This window comes from Rhipicephalus microplus, unplaced genomic scaffold (assembly GCF_043290135.1).
Source record: "Rhipicephalus microplus isolate Deutch F79 unplaced genomic scaffold, USDA_Rmic scaffold_18, whole genome shotgun sequence".
NCBI classification, from domain to species: Eukaryota; Metazoa; Arthropoda; class Arachnida; order Ixodida; family Ixodidae; genus Rhipicephalus; species Rhipicephalus microplus.
Window position 1 is genome coordinate 11,198,513 of NW_027464591.1, and position 23,168 is coordinate 11,221,680.

Consider the following 23,168-nt stretch of genomic DNA (forward strand, 5'->3'; position numbering starts at 1 on the left):
TGAAATATACTGTGAAACACTCAACAATGTGAAAAGTAGGATAAACATTGATGACGTCACAAATTTTCATCCAGAATCGTCCTCCTACATGACAGCACACATCCTTGCACCCTAGTCAGAACCAATGGGAAGATAACAATTTTTGGTTAATAGTACAGATTGCACGCCCTACTGTCCTGAGCCAACACCGTGTTATTATTTCCCCTTCTTTCACTTAAAACAGGAGGTCAGGGTACGATTTGAAGAAAGCGAAAAATTCAAGATCACCGTTAGCTACAGGTTCAAGTACCAGGCGGCACTTTTATATGCAGATTGACAAAAAAAACAGTGCGATGGTGCGAAAAGTGCTAAGAAGTTACCGGTGATTCTGCCGAAAAGTGAAGTAAGTTTTCGCTAAACTAATCCCACCAATAAAAAGTTTTGTTAATGAATATTTAGTTCTTGGGAACCAACCAGCCCTTACTTTTAGAATGACCCTCAAAATTTTTCTGCTTGGCATTGATAGATGAATAAATAAGTTTTCCTTTTGTGTCAATGGTGCATAGTCATCAAAGATACTGCTCAAACCATAGCCGACGGCACAAGCTGAAATCACATTTTCATTCTTCACTACTTCCCAACTGTATACCTCACTATTAACATATGTATCATACAAAACTAGTCATTTTGGCTTCATATTCCAAAGCATTATCAAGGAAATAGCTGTTAGTACACTTTTAAATCATCATGTACAAACACTGCCAACGCTGTTAAAAATAAACATTTTTTGACATGTGTAAGAATTTCTTGTTTTGTGTAAGGTCTTTTACATAGAACAAATCTTAGTTCAGTAGAACGTCGTTATTTAAAATCGGTTAAGTAAAAGCGCATAGCCCTGCGTATTTCTATGGGGAAAATGTCTCCATAATTTGAACACATTAGTATCCACTTCGGTTAATTCAAACTGGGAGCTCCTTATTTTTGTTGCTGCTCGCACAAGTCTATCCGGAGGGATCACAATAGTTTGCAAAATCAAACCAAACGAAATTTGCTGAACAACAGACACAACTGAACAGCAGCAATTCTCAGCAGATGAGATTTCAGATGCTGAACTGAAGCCCTTGGGCAAGGTATACGAAGGATGGTCCAAAGAATCGCAGTCGAAGAAATGCAAACGAATGCAAATTACTGATTAATTCTCATTTCGATTGCGTACCTCTGTCATGTAAACAAACATGTTTCAATGCACAAATATTGCCATACGTTTCAACATTAGGGCTCACTGCTTGCGTGCATGTCGGTGCTTTTTTGGCGTATCATCAGCCTGATTACACCCACTGCAGGACCAAGGCCTCTACCATGATCGGCCAATCAACTTGGTCCTGTGTCCTGTGCTTTCTGCTAACATGTCATACGTACGAACTTTTTAATATTTTAATATCATTGGCCCCCCTAACCTTCAGTCTTACTTCTTGTGTTTTCCTTCTTTGTGAATCCAGTCAGTTCCCCTAATGACCAGCGGTTATTTTGCCTGCGTACTACGTGCCCAGTCCATGTCAATTTCTTCTTCTTGCTTTCAACTATGATATCTTTTACACCGGTTTGTTCCCTAACTTACTCTACTTTCTTTTTGGCTCTTAAGGTTACACCTATCATTTCCTTTTCTATTGCTCGCTTCGTCGTCCTCAATTTAAGCTGAACCCTGTTTGTAAGCCTCCGAGTTTCTGCTCCGTAGGTAAGTACCTGCAAGATGCAGCTGTTATATACCTTCCTCCTGAAGGTTGGTAACAAATTATCATTCATGATTTGAAAATGTTTGCCGAATAACATCCACCTTATCCTAGTTCTTTTAGATAATTCACTCTCATGGTTCAGCTTTACGGTTGCCACCTCTGCAAGACATGTCTCGCTTAAAGAAGGGACGAGTTCTTGCACAGTTTCTTCTTTTAGAACTTTGACAGTGTCACTTCGAACATGCACGTGGCATTAGTAACATTGTTTCAGCACTACTGTAGCTCTACCTACTACTGCCTTCTAACAGTCTTCACATTCTCATAAATCTATACCTAATGTCAAAAAAGGGCTGCTAAATATGCACTACTACAGGTCCATTTGTTACCAAGTTTTATGCGATACTCTACCCAAAGTTTGACTCGTAGAGTGAAGTACAGTATGTGCAACCCATCACATGCATTGTCCAATAAATTTGAAGCCTCACATTTCCTGTTAACTGAGTAATTTATAAAGCAAGCACCGACAATCTGTGCACCCAATTTCGAACAGCTTAAACATACCACACACTATCACTGATTTTCAGTATAAGGCTTCCATTTGTTCTCCTGGTATATTGGTGGCGCATGAGGTTGTCACTAGGGCAATTGTTGAGTTTCTTATGAATTGATGTCGGTAGCTTGAAAATCAATGGTCTCTTTTTTGTCCAGTTTTCTGAGAAGAAAAAACAGTCATAAGGAGCGTAAGACAAATGGTGAAACGAAAATAGGTTCAATAAATAAAGTGTCTTCAACCATACCTTGCGAGTATTTCGGCCCATGAGCTTGCTTTCAGTAACGACACATTCCCCGCTTACTTGAGGTATGTTCAGTAATGAAGCATCCAAGCGTGCACTGATTTGAGCAGTTCCTTGGAGGATGGGGTTGGGTTGTAAGAGAAAAAAAACAGTCCTGGTTACTTTGGTAGAAGCGTGAACAGATTTGTGATTCATGACTAAGAAGAATGTATACGGGAACACTGCATATAAGAAAGGTATCGTGGACATAACACTGCTATTTTTTGTGCATTTGTCTTATGGATGGCATTTAATGAACTTGTTTCATTGACGTTCTTCAGAGGACAAAGCTAGGGAATTGCCCAACTGGATGGGTTATATGGCTCATGCAAATGTAATATCCTTGATCGTAACCTTACGAAAAGTGTACAAACGCGTATACGTACTAAAGGTCACTTGGCTCTACCATGCGTTGAACTTATGAGCATATATTGCAGCAGACTCATTTTGATCAGAAACAGGCAAAAGTTATGCTGTTATAATGTGATCTGTGTTAAAAAAGTATAGCAGCAAAGATATTTTCGGCGAATGTGGCAACGAAGTAAACAATCTCAAGCATTCACAACGTGTGCATCTAATTAGCTGTACAAGTCGAAAAGCCTTATGGAATGACACAGACAGTAGCACATGCAAAACAAAGGAGCCATGTTTAGATACAAAGCAACAAATCCTCACTCACCGGCGAACAAGCCCACATCGCGCATGACTATTCCTTTTTTGTATGCAGTCTCCGAGCGATTTACCGACGTTGAATTTTCACGCTGGAGTCTGTGCAGCTGGACGTCGATGAAGCACAGCAGCTGACACGTTTCACTATCTTTAGAGGCGTTCGATTCGTCGTAGCGGCGCGTAAAGTCTGACACACAAACTCGCATTGATGTATCAAATCTGAATCAAAGCGGAGCTTCGTAATGCCGATCGATAAAAAGCACCACAGCTAACCGCGGTACAATTTAAACAAATGAACCGACCGAAACGCAATCCATGCCAATGGGCTGCAGCTTTTCCAGCATCAGGATAGCCCCGACGCGGTGGTCTAGTGGCTAAGGTACTCGGCTTCTGACATAGGTCGCGGGATCAAATCCCGGCTGCGGCGGCTGCATTTCCGATGGAGGCGCAAATGCTGCAGGCCCGTGTGCTCAGATTTGGGTGGACGTTAAAGAACCCCAGGGGGTCAAAATCTCCGGAGTCCTCCACTACGGCGTCTCTCATAATCATATGGTGGTTTTGGGACGTTAGACCTCACATATCAATCATTCAATTTAGCACCAGGATAATTTTACTACATAAATTCGAACAGTCACCGCTCTTTTAATAATTTTAAAGGAAAGAAAAAAAGTTTTCTCAATTTTTATGAAAAGCTATGGTAACAATTTTTAACGGTCTTTTGATACATCCTGAAATCAAAATTTTTGCCGCGTTGAGTGGCCCTAAAAGGGAAAATGCACACTAACTTATCCGACCGCTAAAAGAGGAGTTAGTAGTTCCACTATGCGCGCACATGATGAAACTCACCGTGGTCAATTTTTCCGCCCTCCACGGCCATCGCTAGAACTTGAGAGTTTTCGGGCACGTCTATGGGTGACCAGCACTGGATAGGAGGCGCGTCAAAAAAGAGCACCTGGCGGAGAGTTGCGGCACAACTCAGCTGCTTGCACCCTGACAACCGGTCACTCTGAGAGCACGCGCATGCGCCGCTGCCGTGCTTAATTTTGGAACGAGCAGTCGAAATCCATTGCGCCAGTAATACTGCACTGTGGTTTAGAAAAATAACTTTGTCCGAAGAATACTCTCACATAAAAAACACTAAATAACGGAGAAAAACCCGGCAAAGTGGACGGCGCATCTAAATATTGTATCAAAGGTACAGTGCTGTCCCGTGATGACAACTCCCTCGTCCTCATTTTCTGGTTGCGAGCCGGGTTTTGCGCTGATATTAGCTTGTGCTAGCTGACACCCCCATCAATAGGTCCATGCTACGACGATACCCCGCTGCCAGAATCTGCAGTAAACCAACCCAAAAACGAAAGCAGAGTAAATGGTAGATGCGTCAATTTTTTTTTTGCATCGTTTGTACGCCCTGTCCGCAGTATCTATGCAGGAGGACATTGATCAGGCAAACCACTGTGGCAGCGTAGCACATGTGCTGTCGCACTGCTGAGGACGCGGAATTGATTAGCGACCACGGCGGCCGCACATTGATGGGGGTGAACTATAGAAAGAACACCCGTGAACCAAGATATATATTTGAAGAACACAAGCGGTCACAATCCTGATACGCACACTACAGTGTACCTCTAAATGATATCTTTTTGACAAATGACAACCTAGAAATTAACGATGTTGAACAGACACCTTCACTTTAAGCCGACACAGGCAAGCGGAAAAACTGAAGCTGTGTGTTAGGTGAACTCAACGACGAGTGAAAATTGAATACATTTGATGCTTCTCTGGCAAGGCATAAATTTCGATGTTACATAGCCATGGCAGCCAGTGAGAAAAAAAGCTTACCGCATCGCCAGACTCTAGAAATCTAAGCTCCGTGTAGTCCGCTGCTTCGCTCGTCACTGGAACCTTGTCTTTTCCATAAATTAATTTAAACAGAGGCATCTCGGCACCGATTGTTCACCGCGAGAGTATTTTTATAACAGTTCAGGGGCGTTGGTGAACGTGGCCCCGCACAATTTTTGGAGACAAGGCGGCTTTCCTTTACACGCAACTCTTTACAAAAAAATTGCTACTTCGTCGGTCGAGCCCGACGGGCTGTCCAAGCCAAAGGGTTCCTGGAATAAGGGATCCTCTCACATTCACTCACAAGCTTCATTCAATAAATGTTTTTCTCTCTCGTTCTACCTACCTATCGTATCATTCGCTTCACGTGGCGCATCACGTGAAGTTTGATGGTGGTGGTCAGATGAATGATGCATAGAAACTTTGTTAGTCCTGAAGTGCACGACTCAACGCTCAGCGGCCGGATCAAAAAAAAAAGTTTACATATGCCGCATGTTGCACAATACGCTCGTTCTGTTTCTGGCAAAACGCCGTTTAAACTCGACTGTTTGGTCCTGGTTTTCCCTGTTGGCTGTCTTCACTACCGAATAAATATAGCAGACACGTGCCATTCGGTTTAGAAACGAGCCGAGCAGCACTAGAAAAGAGAGCGAGAGCAGAATTTCGCTCGTTTTTTTCGCTTGGATGCAACGCCGCCTCCTCTTTTTACGTCTTCCCTTTACTCTATACGTCCCCCCCCCCTTTATTTATATATTGTTGCACTTGAATACGCAGTAGTACCGCCAGCGCCCTTTGGTTTTGTTACGGCGATGCGCACCCGCACCTCCTCTACCAGCTGCCACTCTTCTCTGCGGGAGCCGCTGAGAAGTGCGTGCTTTGACCACTGGGGTGGTCGTAGAAACTCCAGCGCTGATTCCCTACTCCTGGCACGTGCGCGTGAAACGTCCCGAGAGACTCCGCGCACGGTGCCACAGTCGACATCCGCTACCGGATGAGATGCGTTAGACGTCAATCCCCACTCTCTCAGCGCGGCAGACTGCGGAGGAGGGGAGTCATGTCGGGACATGAGAACGCAGAATGTGGCGGCCAAGCCCGTGCAAAGGCGGCGAGCTACACTCTAAAATAAAAGGGAGCAAGAATGAAGAAACGGGCTCCGTTCCTCCTTCGGCGCAGTGACTTGCTCCCTTTCGGGCGCTTTACCCGTCGCGCCCTCTCGCGGCAAGGGCCAAAGGAGCAACGTTCCTCCTTGAGCGTTCAAGTTTCTCCTCAATCACGGGGGTCTTGCTCGCGCGCATGCGCACGCCAAGCCTATAGCCGGCCATGGCCAGTCGCGAGCGATTGCTGTGCCTAAGATTGTTGTAAGCAATGCAGGAGTGACGTTTTCTTTTGTTTTATTTGTGTAGAGTAAAAGCCTCTCGATGCCCGCACACTTCCATGTGTGTCTCGTGTTGTTTCACACTACCAATTTGTCACGAATACAAGGGGCTCTGCTTCCCAAGCAGTCTTGCTTCATCGATTACCTTTGCGTGTAAAAAAATAATGAATTTTTTCGGTGTCGACATACTAAGTAAGCCCACGCATTTTTAGTTTCACACGGCACCAACAGCACTCATGAATTTAACGAGGCGCGTAAAAAAGCATCACACTTAATTTTTCAATATTCTAGGAAACCTCATACCACTCTACAGTCCATGCGTGAAAGTACGATCATATACAATTGATAGAGTTATACGTGCCACTATCGCCATATGGATGTTCTTTGCAGTTTACCCCCATTCGAATATAGCCGCCGTGGCTGGAAGTCGAACCGGCGTCCTCCAGCATAGTCACACGACACCCAATAAGGCTATGCTACCACGGCATGTGAAAGCACAAAGGGAAACAGGCTGCGAAAATTCACCGAGCGTTTATTCGCCAGACTAGATTACAACCACCAGACACTTTTTAAACGTCATCATAATTAAACTTTTGTGAAAAGTGAATCAATGGCTTCTGTAGGGTAAACCAAATTCTCAATCGCATTCGTTTTGAATTGCCCAAGCCAGCACTGAGAAGTAGGAAGGAATTATGCACGCGAGCAGTATGCCTTTCTCGTCCATGATTATCCTTTGTCGTGAGAAACTGAACACAAAATGCACTTCTAGAAACAGCTGTGCTCAGCAAGTAAGTACTAACGCTCACTCACCTTTGTGAAAAGAGTATTCCGAATCCAGAGTAATAACCACCACAGCCACAGAGCTAACAACAAAATTGTGGCACGCACTATGATTGCAAGTTGGCACGCAAGGAGAATCGCGAGTGGCATCTGAAGCAGAAAAGTATGCAGGCACAACATTCTATAAAGTTATAGTAAACTTGCGCACTGCGGCGATAGTTTCTCTACTCAAGTATTGGAGCTGCCGCGACGCCAACAGCCACTGTCATAGCTCACGAAAAAATACCATCGGATGCGAGGTCATCGCTTATTTCTCTGGCAAGACCCGCGTTGTAACGTACGTATACACTGCTAGGATGGTCGTTACCGCATCAAAAACATTGTCATTGAAGGGCTAGTGGTGTACTGTATCCCTGGCTAACGGTCACACTTGTGGTAGGCACGTAAAAAGAATATAGGCAAACGTTAAGACGAAACAGCTAAACGAGGTCGACGTGACCACAGAACACCTACCACGACGGAGACAAAGTTTGGTCTGCATGCTGCGCCCTCTCCAAGTAACAAGAAGAAAAAAAAAAGTGACCTCCGAAATGGCTAACGCGTGGCAAGTGTTTGCCCTCTCGGAGGCTTCAAGAAAAAAGAGTAACTCTGGCAGTGGTCGACAGATGGCGCAGCGTTCGGAATGCCGTGGGCATTCTATGCATGGCTTGGGGGTATCCGCCTTCGTGAAAACCTGATAAGCTCTAGTAATTATTCCGTTCATTATTGTGCAACCTTTGATAAACTAAGGTTTGCCTAAGCATCAGATACAATATATTTACATGTGCGCATGTTGTGGTATTGAGACAAAACGTAAAGAAAGTGTAAGAAAACCTACTTGTAACCTGTGCCACTCTGGTCAGTCGAAATTCATCGCTACATAAGCTGGTGCGCTTTCATAGTAGGGTGTGAGTAAACACGTCGAGGTGTGGGCTGTTGATGTGAATGGTTGATGGTGCTCTTGTTGCGTACTTGTTAGCGTATATGTCAGTGTACTTGTTGCGTACTATATGTGTACTATGTGACCATGGGACCATGTGTGCATGTGTAGCTATATGAATTTTCTCAGCACATATTAGCCTTCCGGTGTCCGTGAGAAATCCTGAATGGGTTGAGGCGTAAAGGAGCCGGGTAAGGACAACGTACGTCGCGGCAGGCAACTTTTTTTTAGTTTTGTTTAGTCTCTCCAGATGGCGCCAGCTACCACCTACTTCATTGCTATGACGCTCGCACACCTCCAGCTACTTATATAACGTTGAACATCTATCTATCAAAGCTGCACTACTGATTCGGAATGGTTTCGCTGCGATCGAGTGTATGGTTTGGAGGCACATCTCGTGACCTGCGGACCTGTAAACGCATGGATAACGTCGCTACACTATGCGAATCCGCAAGAAATAAATACAGCAAGCCTAGCATGCACTCTTCAGGTGAGGGCTCTGCAGAATCCGTGTCTTTCGGAGTGCGTTAACGTGGCTTCGCTGACCGAACGAAACGTACTTGCTCCGTCGTTCTCTTTCGCGATGTGTTTACCGCCACAGGTTCGTCTGCTTGTTTTTATAATCAATTCGTTCAATATCAAGCTCAGCGGGACCGTTTTTTTGTAACTTTCAGTGCCGTGTACTCCTTACCAGTCGAAAATCGTTGCATTTGCTAAGCCTACTCGCTTCGCCGGGGGGGCAACCATGTTGATTTTCATAAGGAGGAACGTGTTTCTCCGTGGATGAGAGAGCAACGTTTCTCTATTTAAAGACGAACATTGGGGACATCGCCGTTCCTCCCTAAATGGAGAGAACGTCACTCCATTTTTTTTAAGAGTGATAGCCTCAATTTCCACAACATAAATGAACAATGATGACAAAACAGTCTATTTCTCAAGTACGTTCTGAAAAAAAAATGTTTAACGACTCAGTCTACTTGGTACTCTAGTATGGGAGATCAGAAAGCCGTCCCAGAAAGACTTGCCATGTGTTATGTTGCGTTGTATTGTGTTTAGAAAAAGTTGACGACTTAGAGTATGAGGCACACTACTATGGGTGAGCATAATGCCGCCCCGTGGGCCTCACACTTGATGAGGTCGTGGCGACAAAAGTTCAGTTGATCCACACAGTGCAGGAGCCGTAGAATAAGTGTGTGTTTAGAAAAAGTGGTAACGATTTAGAGTACTTAGCACTCAACCAGGGTTGAGCATAAAGCCGTCCCGTGTGCTTGACACTTCATGAGGCCCTGTTGGCAAAAATTACGCCGGTAACGAGTTCACAGCAATCTGATTTAACAGGATATGTCAAGAAAAGTCGTAAACAATTTAGAGTACTTGATACTCTACTATGGGAGAGCATAGAGCCGTCCCCTCGGCCTCACACATGGTGAGGCCCTGTCGACAAAAATTACGGCGGGAATGGGCATGGGCACGGAAGCCTCCACGCCACTTGCTGCGCCTACAGCCTGGCGTCAATCAACTGCACTAACTTCTTACAATTCCATCCATCTGTCTGTCTGTCTGTCTGTCTGTCTGTCTGTCTGTCTGTCTGTCTGTCTGTCTGTCTGTCTGTCTGTCTGTCTGTCTGTCTGTCCATTCATCCGTCCGTCCGTCGCACCGTTCGTCCGTCTAGTGAACATTCTATGTACCGCCATCTCGCATCTTTTCACGGTATATTCATCAAAAACAAGTACCGCCATCTATCAGGCATTCCAAAAATTAAACGATAGGTGACTAGTTGCAACTACATACATCGAGGACGCACGAACCACAGCTTGAGAAGCTTTACCTCTAAAACCACAAAAAAATGGAATATCGTATCCTTGAGTATATATATATCGCGGGCATTCCCTGCTACAGAAAGACTACTGTAGTCGCGCAGAAACGCAAGCTGTTCCACATGACCTGCCTTTTAGGTTATCTCACCATGATGTTACGGCGTTTCTTACAGTTGAAAACGTGTGCTCGCTAGGCTCACTGGGCACGCTGGGCACGTCTCTTCCTCCATCCATGCATCCATCTGTTCGTCCGTGCATCTGTCTGTCTGCCCGTCCACACGTTCATCTCTTCAGTGAAAATAACAAGTACCGCCATCTTGCATCTTTTACTACTAATACCATAACAACTACTACTACTACCACTACGCCCCGGCGTGGTGGTCTAGTGGCTAAGGCATTCGACTGCTGACCCGCAGGTCACGGGAACGAATCCCGGCTGCGGCGGCTGCATTTCCGATGGAGGCGGAAATGTTGTTGGCCCATGTGCTCAGATTTATGTGCACGTTAAAGAACCCCAGGTGTTCGAAATTCTCGGAGCCCTCCACTACGGCGTCTCTCATAATCATATGGTGGTTTTGGGACGTTAAACCCCACCTATCAATCAATTACTACTACTAATACATACATCGCGAACGCACGACCCACGGCTTCAGGAGCTTCGCCCTTTTATACATTCGTCCTACTCGTTTCTTCGAAACTTCAAATACTAGCAAGTCGGAAGTGGAATCGAATTCTCTATTGGCTATTATTCCATTCGTGCTCGATACTGAGATATCCGTACCCGACTTGATTTATTGAACAGCGGAGCTGTTTTAACTATACATTGCACCAGCAAGTGCGAGCGAAAATTATCATCACCAGGAAACAGCATGCGTTTGCTTTAATCTTAAAATGCATGTACCTGTTTGAAATGCAATAACTCTAACGGATCAACCTGATCAAGTAAATGCAAAGCCCGTAACATCACGTAACAGCTGGTCGCAAGAATAAAATCACACGGCAACTAGTCACATGAACAAAATGACTGAACATCGGTCAGTTCTATAAAATTACGCAAAATCACGTCAAACTATACTCACGTCAATAAAAATCACGTAGGATCGCCTAAAATATTGTCCCGTGACTGAAAATCACATAACATCACGTAACATCTGGTCAAGCGACTAATATCACGTAACATCCAGTCACGTGACTAAAACCTAGTAACAGTAGTGAGACACGAGGCTAAAAGATGAGGTAACATCGGGTATGTCCTAACATCACGTAACAGCTAGTCCCCGCGACTGAAACACGTGACGTTATGCAACAACTAGCGAAGCGGTTAAAGTCACGTGGCATGTCTAACAACTGGTAACGAGACATGTTCCCACCAAAACCATCGTAGCAGCTGATCACGTGACTTAAGTCATTGCAGCCAGTATCAGTTATTATGGTAACATGTTCTCGTTTAAACCGCGTAACACGTGCGTGGTGTAGGGAATTTGACAGAACCCTATTAAACTAACCAAGCCTGGTCACACTTAGCACGGATGCACTGACACTTGTTAGAGGAGTGGAGTGCGTGCCTGTTGATGCTGTTGTTGTCGCCAGCTGCTATCTCACGTTAGCTACAAGCTTCCATTAATGTTTTAACAGTAGCGAAAGGACCTAGCATGCACTATTACTACGTGCGGTATCATTACAGCGCCGTTCTTTGCATATTTCTGCAGAAAATGCCAGCTGAAGTGGCCGGCTTGGCACTCGAAACAAGTGTGGTTCCGTCAGCCAAAATCTTACATCGCTAGCTAAAGCCGGGCAATACTTGCATAAACCGCAGACACAAGCTTGCAGACTCAGCTAGCTTAGGGAGCATGGGTGCGCGTCTTCATGAGACGCACGCACATGAAGGTTTCTTAAGCTATGTCAAACAATAGCACCGCTCTTGGTTCCAGCCTTACATTACTGGTGAAAGCTGCTCAAATTTTTTTCGTGTTTTTTTTTCATTCATTCGTGTTTACCTTTGGTCCAGAGTGTAGGTTGCGACGTAGATTAATATTTCTTTTCAGTATAGGAGGCAGTACCCACAGCTGCACCTCACGCAAAGAAATGCTAGCGCTCACACGTGGCCGTGAATATTGGAAAGATGGCTTTTGCGGCTCTCGTTACGTAATTCAGTTCAACATGCGGAAAGCTTCGGGCATGTCGATCATTTACCGTTTGTAGTAATTGGCTTCAGATGAGGCGGCACTCACTTGCCTTCAACAATTAACTTTATTCTCCTCCCAAACCAGGAGAAATGTCTCTTCTCTTAAATACTCGAAACAGAGCAGTTGGTCAGAGTAGAATAAATCTCTCGTGTAGGCTCCCGTTACCAACAACCGGGCATGCAGATGAGGTGCTGGCTCATCTACTTTGGGCCAATTTTACCCATTAAATCATAAGTAGTTAATTTGTTGCTTTTAACAGTGCAGATCACTGTAAGAGATTGAAGTTCTTTTGTTGGATCACTTGCTATACTCTGAATAGCATAACATTACTTTTGGAGCATGAAATGTATTATGAAATCACAAAACCTGATCATATAGTGGCGTAGTAGTCCGCCGCCACCGTGGCAGTGTAACAAAACGCGCACAGTTGAAATGGCAAATAGGATTTATGCTATATGCTGCAATATCTCCGTGGTATACGCGCTAACACAATGATGTCTGTAAAACGTCATCAAAATTGTTGGCTGCTTGGAGACACTATGAAAATTTTGCTTAGTATATATCGTGATTTCCACTGAGGTCTCAGCACTACCTTGAAGTGAGCACAAATTGGCTACTCCGGTATACAGATGAATGAATCAGTGTAACCTTTTCAGCCTCATTATATTGTCTGTGAAGTGCAAACATGTCTTTTTGGCATGAATTACAGAGTGTATAGACGTTGGGCGGTCAAAATATTTGGAATTCACACATTGTGGTGCCTCGTATAGTTTTGAGATGTAAAAAAGAATCACGTGTTTACGAGCATCTCTTCAGGAGACACCAAGTTATAGAATGTGGGCGCACACTGTCCCAGTAAACGAAGAAATGCGGCTGTCCTTGTTTCAGCGGAATCAGTTAAGCGTAGGTTGAGTGCGTGTTCGTTGACTTCCTTAATTTTGCTCCCATATCCGGAAACTTGCCACTTTTCTATGGGAATATCTATGTCCGCGTAAGCCTTAGTTCGCATAGCAGCGCGATGTGTAGCTATCGCATTCATTGTTTCGGTCTTGTGCCGGAACCGTCACATAATTTCTTATCGCACGTGTCCGCCTTTTTTTTCAAATCGTTGCGATCTTTTCAATTATTACATAATCTATTTCGTGTCGCAGCCATTGAGCCAGTATCAGCTGTATCTACAGAGCTTCTCTACCTCTTTGCGGTTACTGAGAAAGACTTGCTGTTGGGCTAGCCACATCGTTCTGTGCGGGAACCATAAAGCTATGACCACGTACCACAAGATCGGCAAAAAAATAATAAGGGGTCGCAAAAGCCGAGTCACCTTGCACCTTTATTTTTACTTTTTCAGCCGTTTAGTGCTCACTAGTCTCAAAGACAGTGCACATTCATTTGGGTTACGTCTGGGCATCGCTCCAGAAAAACATCGACAGTAGAAACTGACGGGAAGAAGGCAACAATGTTGGTTGTGGCAAGTATGGCATATTTATTTAGTTTAAATTTTCGAAGGCACCACAAGACTCTTGGTCATAAGCCAGTTTTGCATCGTCGCAGTTGTCTTCGTATTGATCTTGGCAATCTTTAGGAATGTCGTTGACGACATTCCAGGTGACCCACAGGACGCATTCTGCGCCAGGAGAGATGCTGTCAGTGCACCCGCAAAAACAAATGACAGAGAACAGCCTTAGCTCAGTTACAACAAATCTGACACTTCAGAACCATGAGTGTTGCACAAAACTTTGTATGGTCAATTTAAATGCATAACATAGCTAGCACTGGCCCCCACCCCCGAACACTACTTTCTGCTTTCAAAAAAAAAACAGGCGTTGTGGAGAGCTTGCACTACGGCTGTCTTTGCTCGTTTGCGTCGGCTTTCCAAGAAAGGACTTCCTTTTATGTGTCCAAAAAATTGTTTACCTCTTTTCAAATAAAGTTTGCACTACATCATAACGTGTTGAAGTATATTTAGGTTGGAAATAAGTCTTCATTTACTTCAACGGTTCTATAATTCTGCTGTGCTATTACCGCGGTAGACTGCAATATTGCCATGAAACATGTCATTCTAATTCGGAAGTCCTCACGGAGGAGTCAGGATGCGAAAAGTAAATTCATGCGACAAACTTTCTACCAACTGATATGAAAACACTGCTAAACTTGATATGTTGCTGCATTCTTGGATGAAGATGTCCCGGTGAACTCGTGCGTTAGATGTGTTGGGTCAGAATGCGGAATTTGAATAATTTTAAAACGACGTTCCTAATCATAAACACTCCACACTAAATGGGTATCAGGGTTCGGTTAAGTAGCATTATTTATTTGTCTTCCCTTCGTGCTGCAATTATCAGTTATGAGGCAAAGAAGTGCTTCGCTTCTCACTCTACACAGTGATATGGCTGTTGGATGCGACTGTCACGTATTGACTGATATACGCACATACACCTGCAAAGTTTGCATGCTTAAGTTAGTCCGCATAAAAACATCATTTTGTTCTGCCAAGACAGTCTGACTGGCATTCTGGAGATAAAAAAGGTTAATCGAGTACAACCAGAACAAGGGTATAGGGGAAAATGGGAGGGGAGAGGCAGGTCCCAATTCGTCACTGTGCATGTACTTCAAGTTTTTACTTCAAGGGGATAGGCAAGTTATGCATCAGCTCTATCCAGAAACTATATTCAGGGAAGACTGGGAGGGCTATTGAAACAAGTTTTATCTGACAATGTCGCTGAGTGCAAGAACGTGAATCTCCGTAGTGATGATCGAGTCACTGCATTAAACTTGCATTATCTTTACACTCAGGAGTTTCTCTGTTATAAGGTGTTATTTTAATGATTCCTTAGTGAAGCTTTGTTACTATTTATTGGTGGAAACATGGACGTAAGCTGTTCGTTCTTTGAAGGCCTCGCTCTTTTTTACCTTCACTGTCATTGTAAGGCATTTCCATGACGACGCAGCTCTTGTAGTCTGTGTAGTCGTAAGTGCCCTCTTGAACAGGTTCATCGGCTGAAAAGTAAGAAAAAAAGTTTCTACTCATTTCTGGCAGGATAAATATTGATGACAGCTTGAATATGCGTTGACGAAAGCAGCAGTATACGTGTACATCACGAAACTTTTTTTTGCTTGGGCTAACTCGTGCCCGGAGAGTGGAAGGTTCGAGTCGTAAGCACTTCAAGCTGTACATTGATAGCGGCGAAAACAGTGCCGGCCACCTTGTGCTCTGATCTGCTATGAAGAGCATTGGCATTTACACACTAAGCATCGAATATTGGAGCCTTACCGCTGGTTCTCTCTAAGCACTCGAATACACATTACTACTCGCGTCCAGTGCGTACTATTAATCGCATTATTCTGAAAATGTCCAAGCTCCTCAAACACAGTGGGACCATTAGTACCTAAAGCATTCCCGACAGTCTTTGCGGATGAAACCTAAACTCACCTGCCATGCCAGCAAGAAGAAGGTAAGCTTTTATATGTCTTTCGTGATTAAGAGCCTGAAATCACTTCTATTATTGAACGTACTCTCTTGAAGAAGTTTCATTTGTGCCGACGTCTCCTCCCACAATACGCTTGGACCATTGCTCTCTCTTTAATAAAGCTTCCTTCCTCAACAAGCCGCGGAGGTCATGCTTCCGGTGATCAAGCGCTATGAGAGAGCGCTAGAAAATGTATCACTTAGTTACCTAATATTACATAACCACGTGATTGAACGCAACCGCAAGAGCTGCTTATGTAACAAAGGAACGCCGCGAGAGGTACTGGCCGCTGTACCGATAACTAAAAGAGAACTGGTGAGGGACGGGCAATACCTTCAAGGCTCATGTTTGAGGCGTTGAATTATATAATACCTTGCTTCCGACACCCGTATCCAGTTTGATTAAAGGCCAATGCATTAAAGCGGAAAAATTGCCCTGAACGTTCCATGAAGTTCTCTCTATTGTGTGTTTATGTCACTAAATATTTACCACCTTGCGCCAAAAGCCCCATAGATGATTCAGGAGACACCGTACTGCTGCCAACTTTGCCCGGCTTATGAATTCGTTTTAGTGGATTGAAAAAGTCTCAGCTTTGCCGTAAAGACGAAGCAATCAACGCGATAGCAACAAACTGACGGGCAGAACGGAAAGCAGATCGAAACGTGCCTCGCGTTTCTGACGCACAAATAGCGCACGAAACGTACTCACAGGTACGTACGCACGCGAATAAGCGTATTTGTTACTTCGCTGTGTCTTAAAAGCGCACGCTTTTCGCAAACGGAGACTGCAATGATTGCAGTGACTTTTGTGCACCCGATAACTACAGCAGAATTGTTCCAGGTAAATGCAGAGGCCAGCGAAGGTGTACGATCCTCCCCTCTTCACCACCACGAGATAAGGACTTGCGAGGGAGCGTCGGTCCCCCTCTCTAAGCCGAGCAATTTACGCGTAGAAGATTAGAGTGGGTGCCACCACGCGATGTGGTGACGCGCACTCACTGCGCCATCGTGCTGGTAATGCTGAAAACGCAATTATCCCCGAGATGCTCGTGAGAAGCGGGAGTCGGTATATATATAAAAATTAGCCCCGTATCTGCATGTTTCACTGCAAATGTCGTCGAAAGACGATAGTCTTGCGTGTTGAGAGAGTGAACGAAACGAATATTTAATAGTCTGGGTGAGAAAAGCGGTTAATTGTATTCTGCAAGCGCTGCATTAGGGACTCTCGATCCGTGCAGCGAAGGCAAACGAGCGCATCGAGGCACGTTAGGGAGTCTTCATGTGCGCGCGTCTCCGTGTTTTAGGGTGGTGTCAGCCTTTGACCCACCACTTGCCGCCACACGCTAAAACACAATGTTGCCAGTTCCAGTTTCCGTGGTAACAGGCGCCATGTTGGTTCTTGCGGCCAGGCGTTCCTGCTCCGTCGCACTGCACCAGCTGCATGTTGGCGCGGGTGTGCAAGCTGCGGTATGAGCTGCGGTATGAGGGTGCTGCGTGCCACAATGCAAAACCATCTGGAGACCTTCCCGCTTCCCGACTTGCTCTAGCCAACGGAAACGTTGGGCTACACAAGCGAAATGAGACTGCTTGGAGGCGACTACTCGCCGTGTTTGTGAGGTTAGTACCCGTTGTATTGCGAGTGGGTTGTGTATATCACCGCACATTTCGTGAAATGGCCGACTTAATCATGCAACGAAAAGCAGTTTGAGCAAAGTAAGCATGACAACGTGTACAGTATAATAATGAATTAGGCTTCGTTCGGCTACGCTGAGCGAGCGGAAGATGGTTGAGTATGCTTGTTTATCCTTATAGTCGAAGCGCAGTTCCTCAATCGAATGATATGACTAGTCGAATGTGTGGTCCTGCATGCATTCACTATCTGCACTTTGTCGGTTTCCGAAGCCGTCACTGCATTCGTCGCGGAAAACGCCAGGCCCGTAAACCACCTACAGACGCTCCCGTTCACTTCTTCTGTTTCTGGCAGATGTTCGCATTTCTGCAATTTTACCTCGGTTGCTGAGGAAGGACATTTGGAGAGGTAGACAGACGAGTCGATGAACTCGTTCCCTGTAGGCGCTTGTCTTGCACAGTTGCAACGCAACTAACTTTTTGTGTGGCTTGCCATGGGGTAGTCGTTCTTCGCTTCAATGACACGCGCAACCACACCGAAACTTGCGCAATAATTGCAAACAGGACTTCTCTTTAATGACATAGAATGCGACAGATTTACTGTTCGTGTCCGTCCATCCTTCAGTCTAGCTGTCGGTCCTGAACGGAGCAGTATATGTCCACTAAGCAAGTTGGTTGTCAGCCCATAACTCAAATATACCCTATGTGGTGCATTGTTATTTGTGTCGTCCTTTTCTTTCATAACCAGACACACAGATGATTTGATATCGTAAACTCCGCTTTTATTTAGTGCTTGTAGAGAAAATGTGTGTGGACTTCGTATATGTGGTCGGAGCCGTATATGATTTTTTGTCTTATTGTTTTACTCTAGGCCCACTGCGAGGACACAAGCTTCCAGCAAAGGAGGCAGGATGGTTGAAGACACAAGGCCAGATGCCGTTTGGATGCTGTTTGCAACAAAATCTGACCTGAAAAAACTTGATTTGTCCCTCGTTGCTCCCCTTTGCTTTTCTTCTAGCCTAATATACAGGCTTATGGGGATAGGGGGAGGGCGGTGTAATGTGATTTATTGCCCTACTTTTTCAGGCAATGCTTACAGCTTGTAAGGTTTTCAAGCAGTCATTGTACAGATTCGTTCGCAGGAACTAGACTTGTTGTAGGAAATTATATTACGGAGAAACTCAATGTTTAGGGTATGATAAGCAGGCTAGCTGAGCTATTCGGTTTACAGAGAGCATCGCGAGCTACCCGGTTGTTTGTTCTGCCTTCCCTGTCATTACGAGTTTCATCATATAAACAGCACGGTTTCGAGCCTTGCACTAAGAGGCTTTCAAGGTATTTGCAGTGTTAAGGTGAATATGCTTCATGAATGGCGCGCAGACATTGAAGTCCATCCATAGTGACATCGAGGTTCTCCCCCTCGCAAATATAGGCTCCCTAAATAACCTCATTCCGCCAATGCGGTGGGTCTACAAAGTGGGAGAAAAGAACTGTTTTAACAGTATTTTATACAAACTCGAGTCACGAACATGTCTTTCCTGTTCTACCAAACCACGGCTAACTTCAGAAAACAACAGCTCAGCCTTCAGCACTTGCTATACAAAAAAAACTCTTCTCGTTGAAACCCACGCTGCCGTCAATGTAAATGAGCGACCACTCAGAACCAACATGGCGGCCCGTCAAGTATGGGGGCCGTTTTAGCCAGTTGTAAGCAACCATGATCGGAGTTGTCACTACCCTAAAACACGGAGACGCGCGTACATGAAGGCTCCCTAAGGCACGTTAGGCACAAGCGCCATCTGACAGTTATCTTCGAAAACGAAGGAAGGTGGGAGCGCCTGCGGAGAAAGATGCGCGCCGGTCTCGGAGGCAATAAGGAGTAGAACGCAAAGTGACGGGCAGGTGCCACCACCCTGTCGTCTTAGCTAAGGTCCCTAGATGAAACAAGTTTCCAAGGTAGCGACACCCTCCCTTTTCCTCCTCGCTTATTTGCCTGAAGCGCCCCCTAGAAGGTTTAAAACTTTCATCCAAAAGCGAATGTTTGGGTTCTGTTGCTACGGTGAATAGATGTAAATGAAACAAAATGGAACGAAATAAGACATAGAATAAACAGTTACTTTTATGAACATAAACGGCACAACACAAGAGCAAGCGGGATGTGCGTTACTCAACCGGCAACGTTGTGCAGTTCTATACTTTACACCACTAGCGATGGCGTCTCGCGTAGTACATTTTAGTTCCACGGCCGCGATATTTCGTCCTGTTCTAACTAGTCCACTTCTCCGATTGTGTTTTGTTCGTGCTGTGACACAGTGAACGTGCTTCTTGCAGGATCCTGTAAGTGGCCACAGGGCGTGACGTTGTGACGATTGATTACAACCGGCTTGTGCACACGCAAGAACAAAAACTACGACCAGATTGGTACGAACACTCGTCCAGCAGCACTGCGAGGACGTTTTTTTTTAATGTGCCCATTTGCTGGGAACTTCCTGAAAAGTGAGAGTTCTACTGGTGAGGTGTCTCGAAGCAGCGCGTTTCGGCTCAAGCGGGAACTGGTCAGGAGTGAAATGTTTCTGAAGGTGCGTTGATTACAACCTACAGCTGCTCTGTATACGTGCATACCCACATGTATTTGTACCAACTGGCATGTACTAGACACGCATTAGACGCGCGCCTGGCGTTTCAATAAAAACCGACAAGTGAACTCGCTTCGCAGATCCGCGTCGACATACGTTGACGGAGTTGCACGAAAGCATTCGCGTGAAATGGTTCATAGTTGCGCTTCATGGTGCACTTCATCTCGGAAAGCACGAGGTAAGTTGAAGAGAGCGAAACCATTTTCTGTTGTTTACGGCAACGCAGCATTGCTGAAAAACGCAGATGTTGCATTGAACGAGCATGGCGAAACAATCTTGGTCGACTTAGCACACACCGAAATGCTCCTCCTCTTCAGTTTATGTTCTGGCTACGATTTTGTCTTTGGTCACGACGAGAATCCGGCTGGAGCCATATGCGCATGCGTACTCGTTTTGAACCTTTTGCATAATAATAAATAACACCACCAGTCATTTGCAAGATCACGTGCAACTAATGCACAAATTACAGACGCGGATGGCAGAGAAAAAAAGGAGTAATCGAGAGAGTGAGGAAGACGGCTCGAGAACAATGAGTGACGCTACCTTGTTTCATCTAGGGACCTTAGTCTTAGCAAAGCGTTGAAAACACTTGCCTTTTTGAGCATCGCATTGCGCTGTCAGCGCAGCGTGATAAACACTACAGTCCTTAGAATTGCCTGTGTGTGCCTTCTCTAGTTTAAAGGCACGCATACAAAACATCGACGTGTTGTTATGGTGCCTCGAATATGCGCAATTATTGCTTTTTAATTGACAATCGCACAAGTACGAACGCTGAAACTTGAGCAATATTGGTGGGCGCTGCGGATGGGTTTGACCATTTAAGGTACCGTTTGGTGCCTTTAAGGGGCGTCTCTCATATTAATATGGTGGTTTTGGGACGTTAAATCCCACATATCAATCAATTGGTGCCCTTAAGGAGATCCAAGATTGTTACCAAGGACCAGCAGAAAAACCGATAAACAGGCAGACAGACAGACAGACAGGCAGGCAGGCAGGCAGGCAGGCAGGCAGGCAGGCAGGCACATCAGAATTTTGGCGTCGGACGTCCCCAAGAAAGATATCGTCTTTAATAGCTTGCCGTTTGGGCGGTGAAGGACGTGCTCCGGCGTGGCTGAGTGGTTAACGCCTCGCTTTCCCGACGAAGAGGTCCCACGTTCCATTCCGCGCATCGGAGTGAATGTCCGGGTTTTTTTCCTTTTTTGCATTTTCATATATATAGATACGTATACGTGTACGGTGAGGGACGGTGACGCCGGTGGCAAAATCCAGCCGAGAATGTCAGTCTAATTGCTATCGCAATAATACTGATCCTTTGAAGTGAGTGAAATAGTACTTACTATCTTGGTTTTTGATGAGAAAGTGGTTAGTTTTAGGTCCTGGACGAACTTCGTAGGTGATGTTTCGCCTGAAATTCGAATAAAACATTTATGATAAGTATAGCGACGTGCCTTATTGTTTTATAGGCTACCTCAGACCATTCTGTGCAGTCCTATACACATGGCAAAATAATTCTTAAGCTTGAAAATACAACCTGCCATATATATATATATATATATATATATATATATATATATATATATATATATATATATATATATATATATATATATATATATATATATATATTGTCGCAACATCAAGAGAGAGGTCATACTCGAAGACGCTGAGAAAACAGCAGTGGGTAGGTCTTGTTGTTAACCGCACGAGAGAGAGTTCCTCGCCTTTCTCGTTGTTGCGTTCTGCATAAAAGCGTGCAGATGCGCGTATGCGCTGTCGCCTTCGTCTTTCTCGCGGCACGCACGTGACAATATATATATATATATATATATATATATATATATATATATATATATATATATATATATATATATATATATATATATATATATATATATATATATATATATATATATATATATATATATATATATATATATATATATATATATATGTATATATATATATATATGTGTGTGTACTGCAAGCAAATTTCTCACTTGTACATAACCACAATAGTGATTGGGCTCGTTCGTATTGGGCTGTTTTGAGCCAAGGCAATCATCACGGAATAGACGCTCCTGCTGGTCCTGTCTGGTGAAGGCTTCCTGCGTCATGGAGAGTGGTGGAGGTGCTGGGAAAAGGTCCCAACGTCATCCTACGCTCGTTTCCTACCTGGAGCAACGATCCAGTCACCGATTGCGCCCGCCCACCCCCACAACTATGCCGATAACGGAACCAACACCTAGCCAACAACGCACAGATGCTTACGGCCGCCCTCCCTTCGTCCACTGTCAACAGCGCTCAGCGCGAACCACCCATGTTCGCGGGCCTCCGCGGTGACGACGTCGGAAAATGGCTCGACCTTTACAACCGAGTGAGTTCAGGCAATCGGTGGACCGAAGCGGAGAAATTGAGTTATCTCCCATTCTATCTGACCGGCGTAGCCAAAACGTGGTATTTCAACCACAAAACTGACTTCGTTGATTGGTTGGCCTTTGCCACAAAGCGGCGACAGATCTTCGTATGCTCATCAGGTCGTTCCAAAACCACAAAACAGAGGCTTGCAATGTGGGTTCAACACCCACACGAGGCATACACTTCGTATATTGAGGTTGTTTTGGCCCTCTGTCACCATGCAAACAGCGATACGACGGAAGCCGAGCACGTTCCCCTTACAAAAATTCTATATATGGACTTATATAAAAATCCCCATATATGGCTACATCAGGAATTGGGCATATCTGGCCCATATATGAAATCCCCATATATGGGCCGTATATAACCTGATATGTCCAAATCCTGATATAGCCATATATGGGCCTTATATCTCCATATATGGGTGTTGCTGTATATGGCCATGTATGGCTATATATAGAAGCATCCATATAAGGTCTTATAAGGATGCTTTCATATATGACCTTATATGGATACCTTTATATAAAGCCATTCAAATGATTCATCTATATTAGTTCAGCTTGTGTCACAGGCAAAAAATATAGCTGCTCAAATCATTCTTCAGCTAGAAATATACCTGTTTGTTGAAAGGTCTGCATGCAGCCACTATCATCTGCAAAACAAAGGCAGTACATACCCCCTGAACATTCTTGTTCAATTAAGTTATCCTCAATATATCCCAAGTTATTCTCAACAACTATTTGCTAGAATGTAACTTGGCATCATATCTAAAGCTTGTGGTGGGCACATGTCACTGTTAGTCCACTTTTTCTGAAGAGATACATTCTTT